Source organism: Peromyscus maniculatus, chromosome 5 (assembly GCF_049852395.1).
Source record: "Peromyscus maniculatus bairdii isolate BWxNUB_F1_BW_parent chromosome 5, HU_Pman_BW_mat_3.1, whole genome shotgun sequence".
Lineage (NCBI taxonomy): Eukaryota > Metazoa > Chordata > Mammalia > Rodentia > Cricetidae > Peromyscus > Peromyscus maniculatus.
This window is the reverse complement of record NC_134856.1, coordinates 128,782,489-128,797,117: the sequence shown is the minus strand read 5'-3', so window position 1 is coordinate 128,797,117 and position 14,629 is coordinate 128,782,489.

Here is a 14,629-nt window from a genome sequence, read left to right as displayed (position 1 = left end):
GTTTATAAAGCAGATGTTCTTATAACTTATCTGGACTATGTTCACTGAATGTCTGCCTGCCCATCACTGCTGTACTGGGAACTGGACCTTGTATTCTTCCAGAAGTCCTGGAGAGAATCTGGTTGGAGGGGAGCTGCTGTGGATATCACAATGTATAAATAAAATGCTGATTGGCCAGTGGCCAGGTAGGAAGTATAGACAGAACAAACAGAGAAGAGAATTCTGGCAAGTGGAAGGCTGAGGTAAGGAGACACTGCCAGCTGCTGCCATAACAAGCAGTATGTGAAGATGCTGGTAAGCCACGAGCCACATGGCAAGGTATAGATCTATAGAAATGGGTTAATTTAAGATGTAAGAACAGATAGCAAGAAGCCTGCCACGGCCATACAGTTTATAAATAATATAAGCATCTGTGTGTTTATTTTATAAGTGGGCTCCTGGACTGGTGGGACTTGGTGGGAGCTGGAGAGAAATTCTCCAGCTACAGGGAGCCCCTAGCACATTAAAGTTAGGAGCAGATTCAATCTACCACCACAATAGATTTAAACCCCCCAACACACACACACACACACACACACACACACACACACGCACGCACGCACGCACGCACGCACGCACGCGCGCACACACACACACTATCCACCACCACAACAGGAAACAAGTCCCATGATTCACTTGCATACAGTCAAGGAAATCACAATGAGCTGCTAAGACGGCTCTCCATGGCCAGGGTAGGCAGGGCAGGCATGAAGAGTCAGGTAGAGAGAGAAGAGGGGAGAGAGAAAGGGAGGAGAGAGAGAGGGCAGGGGAGAAGGAGGGAACATTCATGGCAGCTGGCCGTGTCCTATAACATGTAGATCCAGGGTTTTATCCCTAGCAGTGAAAAAGAAACCAAAATCAAAAAAACACTACAAGGAAGATAACAGTGACGTCACCATTGGACAACACTCCCCAGTTCAGCTTGTGTATGCAGAACAGTTCAGGCTCAGGGGTTCTGAACTATTACAGATGTCCCTGGAAGTTGCCAAAGTGTCCTCCCAGCCACGGGGAGAAAATCCTGCTGAAAATGCAGGAAGAGTTGAGAAGATTCCTCTCCAAAGTCACTGTGCCAGGCCTAACTGTCCCCGGCTCTGGTGAACCACAGCTAAGTGTTTCAGAAGCACTTGCTCCAACAAGCCTCCAGAGGATGTAAGAACTTTCTAGCATTCTGAATCTTGGCTACAGACAGGTTAAGACCTGGTTCCCAGACCAGAACCTAAAATGGAGACCATAGGAAAGCCAGAGACCAAAGCCGAGCGATGGTATGACTCCAAAGGGCTCAAAGGGGTGCTCCAGTGGTGGGGGCGTGGAGGGGGACTCAGCAACCACAGCAGGTCTACCCCTCCATTGGAGTGGATTTCTTTCAGTAGATTTCCATATGCAAAAACGTAGTGTCATGGCTACCCCTAATATTGACCACAAAACAGATGAGTGTGTGAATCCTATCTGTACTTAAGTCATGTTCAGATCTTAGGTTCTGTGTCTAGTCCAGATCTTAAATATGTTTATTCTGACGTGCTAACTCCCATGTGCTGTCCTTCTGGCAGAGTAGGAAGACAGTCTGCTCCTGCCTCAGGCATTAACATTTTAATAAGCTGGTCTTCGACTGTGATAGCAATTCATCTTTAAGGGACTTTCTCTATTATTAACCTTTTTAAATAACAAGTTGGTTGCTGCTGACATGTCAGTTTTTCAGGCCTCATCACGGATGCTTCTCACTCTAGCTCTCTTTCAACTCCCTCGATTTAAATTTTTAGTTCAATGAAGCTGAATTTCTGTGCCAAGTGCATGTTTACCAGTTTGTTGGTTTGTTTTTCTTTGAAGCAATTTGAAAATGGTTCCCATTTCCAATAACAGTTGATTAAGCTAAACACATTTTATGGGCTTTGTTGAGGACCACAGTCTGCTTAGCGGGGATAATTTACTACTTCTGACTTTTCTAGGGGAAATAGATAGTCGTCAGACTTAAGAAAGAGTGTGTGCTGGGCATAGGCAGGGGTCAAATCACACAAGTTAGGTTCATATTACATGGAAATAATGTTGGCAGAATGAGCAATTACATTTCTTACTATGAGTGTGATGTCCCGATTTACTGAAATAATGACAGTGCCTGTTAAGTCTATGAGGGTTGAAGGGAAAGAAATCCAACATGAATCGTCTGCAACACAGAGCTGAAACAACGCTGCTGAAGTGTGCTGGTCTATCCTGTGTCTGAGGGATTCAAACCAACAATGATGAACACAAGGACTACAAGAAAAGGAGGCGTTAGAAGGTAGAGGTTAAAAAGAAGTTTTAGAACCAATTTTATGTTATAAAAAGTCATTAATGTTTCCTCTAAGACAGTCAGGAAGGACATGCTGGTTGATGTCCATTAAACAGGGGAACTGCACTGGGGTTTAAATGTCTCTATAGCAATGTACAGAATCAGTTTTTTATATGAATAAAGCTTGTAACCTTTTTGTAAAACGTTGCTAAGCAAAAGTTGGCAGTGCGATAAGCTTGGCAGCGAGAGCAGTAAGGAGAGAAGTGGGCACAGAGGATATTGCTGAAGGTATCCAGTGCCATATGGTTAAAAAAAAGTCAATGGTGGTTATGTGGAAAAACAATTACCTTTGATTTTCAGTCTGAACAACCAGGAAGTCAGTGGTGGTAAAAATAAATAAATAAATAAATAAATAAATAAATAAATAAATAAATAAATAAATAAATAAATAAATAAATCCTCAGTAATAACAATACAAGGATCAAATGCTCTAATGAGAAGGTACTAAGCATTTCACTGGTGGTTCTGAGAAACAGTGAAGCAGAAACACAAATTTCACAGCAAATTTATGATAAAAGAGCGGAGGAAATATTTCACAAATTACCTTCTACACATAGGTATAAAACTTCTTAAAATAGGAGAAAATTGATCTAATAATGCATCTCACCAGGACATCCTATTAATCATGGGAATTCAAGGCCACCTTGACATTTGAAAATCAAAGTAATTCACTGTATTAACAAGATGAAAGAGAAACTCCATTAGTCATTTCTACAGATGCATGTTCATATACAACAAAACTCATTATAAATTCTCTCAGCCAATTAGTAAACAGTAACCAGAGTTTTGAACTGAAAAAGGACATCAAAAACAGGTATCTTACATCCCCAGTGGTGGACAAAAGACTAAACTGTAGTTCCCTGCAATCAGAAACAAGGCAAGGATACATAGCTTCCCCATCATGTATGGATTTAGTTAAGTGAAGGCATGTTGACAGCATGTTCTGCTCTTGCAGAGGACCAGAGTTAGCATCCCAGAACCCACATGAGGCACAACCTAGTGTGTCTGGAGCTCCAAGGGACTCTATCTTCCAGCCTCTGTAGGAACCACATTCGCATGTACAGTGCCCCCACACACACACACATATAGACATAATGAGCAAATGAAATGAATCTGTAGAAATGGACGTACCAGCCATTACAATAAGACAACAACAAATACAAACCATGGAGAAAGAAGATTTCCTGTTCTGCCATCACCAGATAATATGGTCGTCAGTGAAGAAATCTTAGGCAGCTACTAAGAATTGTAAGTGATTATAAGAGTTGTGGGTGATCAGATCAAAATATAAGTTGTATTCCTATAAATTGGCTGCACACATGTGAAAAATAGAAAATTTTAGACTAAGCTATAGTAGACTGAAAAAGGCATAAGATATTTAAAAGTAAGTAACCAAATATGTGAAATACATACTTAAGGACATTACTGGGAAAGAAAAATGTAAGAGTACTTTCAAAATGGGATGATATATTATTTTCATGGTCTGAAAAATTCACTATTGTTGTAGGATCAACTTAAGATCTACATGAAAAAAATTATAGTCAAGCTGTATCTCACACCATTATAGTCTGTCTCTTAAATGACCAAGTCTGTGTATAAAACAGGCCATAGAGTGGTGATGTCATCAGGTGATGGAATCTTCAGCAGGTGAGATTGTTTGGAAGATCCTTAGGCACCTGCCATTTAAGGGGATGGTGGGAACCCAGGCTCTGCCTCTCCTTGATTCTCTTGATTCATAACTGTAAGGTGGGTATATTTATCCTACCATGTGTTCTCACCATGAGGTACTGCCCTGCTGCAAGCCCAGAACATCAGGGCCAAGCACTTCTGGACTGTAACCTCCCAAACTGTGAGAGAAAGAGAGCCACTTCTCTTTAAAAGTTAATGATCTTGCTGACCACTGTAACCCCGGGGAGAAGCAGGAGGATCAGGAGTTCAAGGTCTTCCTCAGCTATAATGAGTGTGAGACCATCCTGGGATACATGAGACAGCGTTTCACACACACACACACACACACACACACACACACACACACACACGCCTGTGTACTTTAGCGATAGAAGCTAACACACATATAAACCAAATATACAGTTAACCTAAAATGAATCAAGAGCTAAATGCAAGAATTGAAACTATAAAACATGTAAGAAAAGAGAATAGAATAGTTGAGGCTATGAAGTAGAGTATGGTAATTTATATAAAGTGTAGTAAAGTTAAAAAAAGAAAAAATATAACTTGAATATTAACAAAATTTTAATCTTCAGAAGAAACTGTTGTGAGAAGTTTAATGATGCAAGCCACATATATCATAAAAAGATATATATACCCAGAATACATAAAATGTTCTTCAAACAGTATGAAACAGTAGAGGTACTATAGAAAGAAAAGTATTAGTTTCTAAAAAAATTTAAAATTGAATGAACATGTGACTAAGCAAGTTTACTTCATAGTAACCACAAAAAATCCAAAGTGAGTTCTTGCGAAAGTATTTGCCTGCCCATGATTGTGGCAGAGTTACTCACAATCACAAAAACGAAAAGCTTCCCAAACGTTCATCTGTGAATGAGGAAATTCCATGTACTAGACCACCACTGAGACCTATAAAGGAAATTTACACACATGTTACAGTGTGGATGAGCCTGCAGGATGGCACCCTATGTGAAATCAACCAGCCATAAAATTACAAATACCAACGATTCCAGGTACCCAAGTCACTTTTGGAGCTCACGTTGGCAAAACACTCCTGATGTCTAACACTTGGAGGCTGGAGGTGTTGTAAATGCCCTGCAAAACTATGACCTGCCTTATCAGAATTATTTGGCTCAAAATGTAAATAGTCCACTAAAACTGAAAAGTCATGCTTTGTACTCATAACTAAAGCCTTCCTCTCCTCTAGCAGGATTTTCTCCTCATTGTTCCAGATTGCCTGTACTAGTTACAAACGGAGACAGAGAAAAATAGTTGGAGGCAGCCTACAACTTCCCTGTTCTATGAGGTGGCTATCATCCAATCCTGTTCTCATGCTTTCACTCAAAAATGGCACAGCCTACTAGCCCTGGCCCTGATGGCCAAATTCCCATGTCTACATCTCCCTCATTCTGCATGAATGGTGGCTTCCACGTGTTAGGAATCATCAGTGGCAACTTGACTGCATTTAGAATTACCGTGGGAACAGACTTTGATGTCTATGAGCATTTCCAGAAAGCTTTAGCTGAAGAGGAAAGAGCCACCATAAATGTGGGGAGCATAGGCCGAGATTCCAGACTGGGTAAAAAGGAGGAAGAGAGCCAAGCACCAGTGTTCATCTCTCTGTCCTTCCCGACTGTGCTGTGCACACTCCTCTCCTCCTGCCATGCCTTCTCCACTGCTGTGGCCTGTACCCTCAAACTGGGAGCCCAAATCAACCTTGGCTTCCCAAAGTGGTTTCCGCCAGGTATTGAATTTCAGCCATGAGAAAAGGAACTAATGCATGTGTGCAATAAAGAGGGCTACCTGGCTTTTTTACAGAGTTTATTGACCCTTTTCATAAATTGTGTGCCCATCCTCTTCTGCTTTAAACACCACTTCCATAGGTGTTCACTACCATGTGTCCCTTTGTGTGCCAGGTGCGTACGACCTGATAAAATAAAAACTAAAAAGGAAATCAACTACGAGTTTATCTACAAGTAGACTGCTGTGAATTGTGATCCCACACTTTCTCCCTGTCTAGTCCAAGTGACCTTTGCATCTTGTCAGCAAATTCAGCCTTGGATGGTCAAGGGTAAGAACCTTAGTAACAGCCATGAAAGTAAGACAGAATGTTCTGCATCCAGATGGGCTTGCCTCAGTCTTTCCAGCTGAAAACCTCAGGATTAGAAGATTTTTTTTCTAATAAACTATTGAAAACCCAGCATTCCAAACTGTCCTTTGTATTGCCCATATCTGACTTCAAAACATCCAAGCACAACACCAGCCTTCTACAACAGAACACTGCCTCCACCTGCAGTTAGAAGCACACTCACAATAATTGCTTCCCTGGAAATAATGGCTTTCTCTAGAAAAGAACTTGGAAACAAATGATAATCATCAATTTTGAGTCCAATTTATACATCTCAATATTCTAGCCTGACATCTAGAAGCAATTACTAATAGCTATATCTGCACACATTAACGTGTGCATTGTAAGCAAGCCTGGGATTGTTCTAGTCTGAAGAATTATACACCAAGATAAAAAAAAAGTTCCAATATCTGGTCTAGGAAGCTCCCCTGCATTGGCTTAGCATTGCCATCCTCAGACCACTTTTATGAATTTTTCTTGACATCCTCAGTAACTGTCAAGAAGCCTTATCCTGGATAGTGGCATGCATAATGTGGACTTGCATCTCTCACAGCAGGGCAGATATGAGGCCTCTGTGGGGCAGAAAACTTTTAAACCAACACTTTTTATTTAAAGACTATTTCAGAGCAATTTTAGCTCACAGCAAAATTAAGAGGCAGATAGCATAGATGTCCTTGTCATATTGTCAATGCATTCACACACATAGCCTTATAACACAATAATAAAACACTGACCTGCAGAGCAGTATACCCGTCATAACTGATGAACCTCCATCAACACATCATTATCACTCCCACTCTGTAGTTTACATTAAGGCTTCCTCTTGATGGGCATGAGTTTAGACAAACATAAAATGATATTCATTTATCATCATGCAGAGCATTTTCAGCCCTAAAATTCTTCTGTGCCCCCTACATCTTTATTTCTTATTCTCTGACAATGTAATTACTAAAAATATTTCTGAATTGTCAAAATTTGTATATCAGTACATATATATATATATATATAGTCTAAAAATGAAGGAAGCAAAGTTGTTGGCCCAGTAAAGCATCTAGACAGCAGTTCTTGCTCATTCACATTCTTTCCCTCCTAACATTAAATTTGCCACATCAACATGTCCCCAGTCTATGAACTAGGCATGAGCCTCAGGTGGTAGAGCATTTGTGGAGTATGTGCAAAGCTCTGCGTTCAACCCTCAGAACTCAGCCCTGGGACCATAGAGGGAGGAGGGAGAGAAGTTCAAGGTCATCCTTGATTACATAGTGAGTTCTAAGTAAGCCTGGGCTACATGAGTCCTGGGGAAATGGGGGTGGGCCCCCAAATCTAATATGACTGTGTATAACAGAAGTAAGGCATAAATAATAATAAGTCCCTGCGTGTGCATGCCCAGCTCTGATTCTCCAGTGTACAGTCATACAGCACAAAGGAAGGAGAGCAAAGATGGACACAGTAAACACAATGGAGGGCAGGAGACCACTTTATGGAAGACAACTTCTGAAAGCTTCCAACACTGAGCTTTCAATAATCATCCTGATACATAGTTTATTCTGACAAAGTGGAAGAAAATATAAAGGGGGTTTGGAGAACCAAATGTTCACTTAAGCAACGTTGGAAATAAAGTCTGTCACTAGAAAGGCAAGAAGAATTGTACACAAGCACTTTAATTGGTAAAATTTCTCACAGGCTTTCAGAGCAGCCATCCTGATAGTACTAAACACACACACACACACACACACACACACACACACACACACACACACACACACACACACATTGAAATAGATGGACCAGGGTTGTTGGTGTAGAAAGTAAAGCAGAAGCAAGGGACAGATGGGTGTGAGAGTGAGTCACACAATAGCAGATTAGGGTTGGAGACATCTGTGTGTGTGGTGTTTGAATGACACCCTCCCCCCAAAAGCTCAAATGTTTGAACTTGGTCCTCAGTTGGTGGAGCTGTTTGGGAAGGATTAGGTGTGGCCTTGTTAGAGGTGTGTCCCTAGAAGTGAGCACTGGGGTTCAAAAACCCAAGCCGTTCTCTGTTAGCTGCTTCTTTTCTCTGCCTCCTACTTGCAGAGAAGATGTAAACTCTTAGATACTGCCCTAGCACCGTGGCTGCATGCCTGCTGCTGTGCTCCTTACCATGATGGTCATGGACTCACAGTCTGAACTGTCAGCCCCCAATAAGCACTTTCTTCAATAGGTTGACAATCTCTTCAGATCACAGTACAGGAACTAAGTCAGCATGCTCTCGGATACATAGTTATACCCATAAATATATGTGCTACTATACATATACAGACTTCCCACTTGGCCTGCTGAAATGCCCTAGCAATAATGACAACCCTCAAACAGCAAGCATTCCAAACGCCCAGGGTATGGTTTCTAGTGCCATTCTCCAATGAAAAGTTACTTAGAAAAATGGGTGACTTGAAAACTGTAGATGGAAATATGGATGGATGGTGGGGATTCTTGTAGTGGAAGGAAAGGAGCAGAGGAGGAAGTAAGAAGGAAAGGAGATCAGGAAGGGAGGGAGGGAAAAAGCAATGTAGGGGAAAAAGGAGGGAGGAGAGGAAGGGGGGGAAATCCTCCACAAAGTTGAAAAACCAATATTGGCTTATTACTTGATGGTAACCCAACATATAATGGACTATTCACAAGTACCTGCTAATACATATATTCAAGTGACTAAAAAATAAAGTATGAAATTAAAATGATAAAATAAGAAATATAGTAATGTTTGTGTGGAAGAATTCCAAATAATTCTTGTAAATCTTTTTTTTCATACTTAAGAAGATATAGAGATTGGTTAATTTATAACACTTCACTCTCTGTGTATGAACTGTACAAAGTACCTTCTTCCAAACCAAGCAGAACTGAGTAAGAGGGAAAAGAGGAATTTCCCAGTGGAAACCCTTGAACAGTTCTACCTTACTGGGTGAATGGGAGCTCCAGATCAGCATCAGTAGTGGTAAGTTTGATTGACAGTATAAGCACTTCCTTTGTCAAGAATAACACCTTCCCTCAGATCTTTTATCCCATTTTATAACTCCTGTTTAACCATGAGAAAGATATCAGATGGTCCCAATAAGGATCGTCCCAAAAAATACTTGGCCAGTCCTCAAAATTGTGGAAATCCGTTAACCTGAGTAGCTCATGGAGTTGGAAGGAGAGAACTGACTCTACGAAGCTGCTCTGACCTCCCCTCAAATGCTGTAGCACACATTCCACTGTGTGGTCATGGGAATCAAACTCAGGTTGTTAAGCTTGATACTAGGGGCCTTTCCCCAGCACACGCACGCGCACACACACACACACACACACACCCTATCTCACTGGCCACTCTCAGCATCTTTTCTGAGCAGTCTATTGTTCTCTCCCACTGCACATCCTTGTCCAGTTTCTACCATCCAGAGACTCTCTTAGTGGTATTATCGGACAAGGAGAGGGTGGAGCTCACTAGCGGATACGTATTAAGATGGGCTGATAATTGGCCTCTATGGCACATATACTGTCAGGTGTCTACACACAGCAGGTATCTTTCTGAAAAGGCGTGAACTCAATTACCATATTTCTCAAGAGGTCTTACAACACAGTCCTATGTAGTCAGAACTCAGCAGTAAAGATCTGGAAAAGTAATGACATATAGTTTTCAGAAGACAGTACCCCTGGCCTTTTCTTCTTCATGAACTTTGCCCTATTTGCTGATCGCCGCTAAGTCAACTTAATTCTTCCATGACACTGTGCCATTTACTGTTTCTTTGGAAAGGCCTATGACAAAAGAGCATCCCCAATTAACTTCCTGTTAAGATACTAGAGAGGACGTAGTATCCAGTGTACTTTGTGAAGTGTGGGAGCCGAATTGCAATGGCTTCCTTATGAAAGAGGTGTGTCTCATCCATTTCATCTCTAGCTAGTTATTCCAGGAGCCACCTCTTTACAAAAAAATCATTTAAATCAAGCCCCACTTCTGCCCACTGACAGATGAAATTACTCACAGCTAATCCATCTCCTACTTTATTGCCCATAGAAATGAAGAACAGGTTGCAGGAAGCGCTGTATACAACAGGAGGCTGGGAGACAGCACTCATCCATTTCCTCACAGTGTACAAGTTTGATCGTGTTTGCCTAATTATCCCATTAACCTGTGCCTAAAGATCCAATTACTCCAGCTGTGGGTGATTGAAGAAAGGGCAACTGCAACAGATACCAGGCAGGGGACGTGTGTATTCCTCATCTGTAACGTCTCTAATTGCTGGTTCAGTCTTTCACCAGGAAACTCCTATGGCAGCAAAGATAACGGTAGTGTTTCTGGGAACAGCTTCTAAACTGGCTAAGACTCATTTAAATTCTAAGTGTTTCTTATGAATAAAGGAACTCCTTACTGTGTGTGTGTGTGTGTGTGTGTGTGTGTGTGTGTGTGTGTGTGTGTGTGTGTGTGTGTGTGTGTTTGATGGTTCATGGTAGAAGTCAGAGGACCACTTGGGTCCTTGGGGTTGATGCTGGGTCTTGAAGATACGGTAGCAAGTGTCTTTACCCACTGAGCCATCTCACTGTCCCAACGACACCTTTGTTTAAGATCAATGTTGTATCCCTGGGATTAATTTAAAATTTAAAAGACCAAGAGGCAGAGGCATGAAGTTCATGAGTTGAGGCTACTCTGGGCTACATGGAAAAAGGCAAGATGCAAAGATGAGGGAGAGATTTAGAGGAGACTCTACCATCCAGATGAGTACCAATTGGACCATGGGTTCGCTTGTCTTTTCCTTTTTCTGAATTGCAAAGACAAGTCCACACACTTATATCATCCTATAAGCCAAAAGAAAAGAGAGACATGAGAGTATCCTGATGTACTAGTTACTTTGTGACATCTATCTATACTTAAATACAATAAACAAAGCTTTAAAAATTGTCCAAGGAAAAAATAAAAATAAATATCAGTAACAAAAGATTATAAGATACTAGACTACCCTATTGGTTTCTTCTAATTTTTGGTAGACAGATTTCATCTGATAAACAGATATCTAAGTCAAGGTTGTACAACCAACCATAGAAGCTGTCTTTGAATATGATTAAGAACCTATAAATCATCTACCAAAGTATAACTTTCCTATAAAACATACCTATGAATAGCTGGCATAAGAATGAGAACCTGAGTTTGGATCCGCAGAATCCACATAACATTGGATGCAGAGTCCAGTGGTACACATCTGTAACAACATTCCTATAGAAGATGGGGTGGAGACAGGAGAATCCCAGAAGCTCGGGGGCCAGCTGATCTGGTGAAAACGGTGGTAAACAAGAAATAAGCAAGGTGGAAGGCAAGAACTGATACCTGGGGTGGTGTTCTGACCACCACATGCACCTGCGCACACGTGCGTACGCACGCATGCGAGAACACACACACACATACACACAGTCACACACACACATACACAGACACATACACGCATGGACACATACACAGACACACATAGAGAGAGACACAGACACAGACAGACACACACATAAACACATACATACACATAGACACACACATATATACACACAGACACACACACGGACACATGGAGACACACAGGCACACATACATACACACAGACACACACACACACACACACACACACTCACAAACACTTGGGGACACACAGGTACACACACATACACATAAGATTTTTAAAATATATTTTAATGAACAGAACTCTGACTTCTGGTCTTATTCATTTATTGGTTGTTCTTTTTTCCTTTAGCCAGATTATTACAATTTTGTGTACTATTCAATAAATTTTCTCTCATCCTGAAGTCTCAAGGATATTCTCTGGCTTTATCATCTGGAACCTTTGTTTTTCATTCACATGTACATGAACTGCATGTGGTAAGCTCTGATCTCAAAACAGAACACAGAAAAATAACATTCTCATGGCTTTCTCCAGTTTCAAAGCAGCTTGACATATTACAATTGAATTGTTATTTGTCCTGTAGGGTAGTGTTGATGATGATATAATGATGGTAATAACAGCTAACATTTACTGAAGGAAGTCTTCTACCGCAGTGTGTGTTTTAATGACCATTGTTCTTTAGCAGATTGTAATGGAACAATATCACAGAACATGGTAGTAGTTGTCTTCACTTTTACAAGAGCAGATTTGATTCTGGTGATGTTAAGTAGTAGAGCTAGAAAAGTAGCCTGATGAGCAAAGAAAGAGGCAAAATAATTCCAGAAAAGGAGGTATACAGCTCACCTTACCCCGTGTCAAAACTTAGTATAAATGGTTGGGGATTTAGCTCAGTGGTAGAGCACTTGCCTAGCAAGTGCAAGGCCCTGGGTTCAGTCCTTGGCTCCAAAAAAAAAAAAAAAAAAACTTAGTATAAACCATGATAAGTAGGATACAATGGGTTTGTCAAAGAGATAAATGAACTTGTCATTGAAATAGAATTCAGAACGAGAAGACAGAAATACAGTCTGTTGATTCCTGACAAGGGTGTAAGACAATATAGTACAATGTCTTCAACAGATGATATGGGACAAATGGGTGACCATGGGTGAACTCTCTCTATGTGTTATGAAGTATATAAAAGTGGAAAATTAACTCAATATAGATAATAGACTGAAACATCCAATGAAAAACATTAAGATACAAGAAAATAAGTGTTGGGGAAACTCTTCATGATGGTGGATTTGGAGATGAGTCCTTAGACAGAGGACCATGTGTCCAGTCCTTGACATTAAAACCTGATTAAATACTATTTAGATGGAACCTCTGTGCAGCGAAAGACTCAAGGAAGAAAACATAAACTACTCAATGGAATACATACTTCCTATTACACATATGGTAAATAGATTGTATCTAGAATACATACATGGTTTTAAAACCTTAAATAAGGAAGCACCAAAACAAGCCAGCAGGATGGATGGCATATGCCTGTATTCCTGACACAAGGAGGAGAGCTGAAGGCAGAATGATCCAGAGTTCACAGCTACTTCACACCACATACTGAGTTCATGGCTAGCCTGGGCTATGCAACACTGTCTCAAAACAAAACAAAACAGAAATCGGAGTAAAGAAAGGAAAACAGGCAAAATTCTGAAGAAAAACTTGACCAAAGTTTAACAAATATGTAAGGAAAACAAGCCTTTTAAAAATACTCAGTATTGGAAGAGACAAGTGGAAAGGGGTGGGGAGGGGGACTTCAGGGTGAGGTAGAAACCTAATGCGATGGAAACCCCTAGGAATCTATAAAGGTGACCCTAGCTAATGCTAGCAATAGGAGATACATAGCCTGAACTAGTCATTTCCTGTTACCAGGCAAGACTTCCAGTGGAGGGATTAGGATACTAATCCAGCCTTTGACCTACAATTTGTCCTACCTACAAGATGTGATGGGGTCAAGGTGGCACTGAAATTGTGGGAGTGGCCAACCAATGGCTGGCCAAGCCTCAGTTCCATGCCACAAGAGGAAACCCTGCTCTGACAGTGCCTGGAGGGCAGAGGCTGAATAGCCCAGAGACCAAGGATAGAACCAAACATGACTGTTTAAAGAAAATGTCAAGGTAATGATGCCTAATGATATTCTGCTATATTCATAGATTGGTGCCTAGCCCAATTGTCATCAGAGAGGCTTCATCCAGCAACTGATGTAAACAGTTGCAGACCCACAGCCAAACATTAGGCATAGCTTGAGAACTCCTGTGGAAAGAGGAAGGAAGAATTGTAGGAGCCAGAGTTAAGGACATCACAAGAAAACCCACAGAACCAACTAACCTCGGTTCATAAAAGCTCACAGAGACTGAACTGACAACCAGGGAGCCTGCAGGGGACTGACCTCTACATATATGTTACAGTTGTGTAGTTTTGTCATCTTGTGAGATTCCTGACAGTGGGAGCAGGAGCTGTCTCTGACTCTGTTGCCTGCTTTTGGGACCCATTCCTCCTAGCAGGTTGCTTATACAGACTTAATATGAGAGGAGGTGCCTAATCTTCCTGCAACTTGATATGCCATGTTTGTTCGATATCCATGGGAGTCCTGCCCTTTTCTGAATAGAAATGGAGAAGGGGTGGGTGGTGGGGCAGAGGAGAGGTAGTGGAAAGGACTGGCAGAAGAGGAGGAAAGGGAAACTGTGAACAGGATGTAAAAAATTAACAACAACAACAATAATAATAATAACTTCATTAAAAATATACTCAGTATTAGTTGTCATAAAGGAATTAAAATCTGAGACCATAATAATACCCCAATCGGCACATATTGGAATGGCTAAAATCCAAACAGAATGCAGCAAACAGTGTCAAACCCTGGAAGGGACACACATTGCCATGCCAGGCAATGAACCAGTCTCTTAGGCTTCGCAGGGCCACATCTGACTCCCTAATCTCCCTCTCCCTCTCCCTCTCCCTCTCCCTCTCCCTCTCCCTCTCCCTCTCCCTCTCCCTCTCCCTCTCTCCCTCTCTCCC